Consider the following 892-nt stretch of genomic DNA (forward strand, 5'->3'; position numbering starts at 1 on the left):
AAAATACAACAATCCAGAGATAACCTTTCAGAAATTTCGAACAGGCAGAAGAGATGGCAGCCGAAAATAATAATAATGTAAGGAAAATGCTTGGTGACTTTACTGCACCTAATTCCAATTTACATGGAAGAAGCATCTCCATTCCTGCCATTGGAGCAAACAACTTTGAGCTAAAACCTCAATTAGTTTCTCTGATGCAGCAGAACTGCAAGTTTCATGGACTTCCATCTGAAGATCCTTTTCAGTTCTTAACTGAATTCTTGCAGATATGTGATACTGTTAAGACTAATGGAGTAGATCCTGAAGTCTACAGGCTCATGCTTTTCCCTTTTGCTGTAAGAGACAGAGCTAGATTATGGTTGGATTCTCAACCCAAAGACAGCCTGAACTCTTGGGATAAGCTGGTCACGGCTTTCTTAGCCAAGTACTTTCCTCCTCAAAAGCTGAGCAAGCTTAGAGCTGATGTTCAAACCTTCAGACAGAAAGAAGGTGAATCCCTCAATGAAGCTTGGGAAAGATACAAACAGTTGACCAAAAAGTGTCCTTCTGACATGCTTTCAGAATGGACCATCCTGGATATATTCTATGATGGTTTATCTGAGTTATCAAAGATGTCATTGGATACCTCTGCAGGTGGATCCATTCACCTAAAGAAAACGCCTGCAGAAGCTCAAGAACTCATTGACATGGTTGCTAATAACCAGTTCATGTACACTTCTGAAAGGAATCCTGTGAGTAATGGGATGCCTATGAAGAAGGGAGTTCTTGAAGTTGATACTCTGAATGCCATATTGGCTCAGAATAAAATATTGACTCAACAAGTCAATATGATCTCTCAGAGTCTGCATGGAATGCAAGCTGCATCCAACAGTACTCAAGAGGCATCTTCTGA

At 40.5% G+C, this 892-nt stretch overlaps 1 non-coding gene across 1 annotated transcript; it reads right to left on the reverse strand.

Moving 5' to 3' along the window:
- Positions 1–449: 449 nt before the first annotated feature.
- LOC148574260 (small nucleolar RNA R71) lies at positions 450–557 on the reverse strand. The gene has a single exon (XR_015906130.1). It is a non-coding gene; the product is annotated as a small nucleolar RNA R71 (small nucleolar RNA).
- Positions 558–892: the final 335 nt, after the last annotated feature.

Source organism: Arachis ipaensis, chromosome B2, assembly GCF_059453495.1.
Source record: "Arachis ipaensis isolate K30076 ecotype BB chromosome B2, ASM5945349v1, whole genome shotgun sequence".
Lineage (NCBI taxonomy): Eukaryota > Viridiplantae > Streptophyta > Magnoliopsida > Fabales > Fabaceae > Arachis > Arachis ipaensis.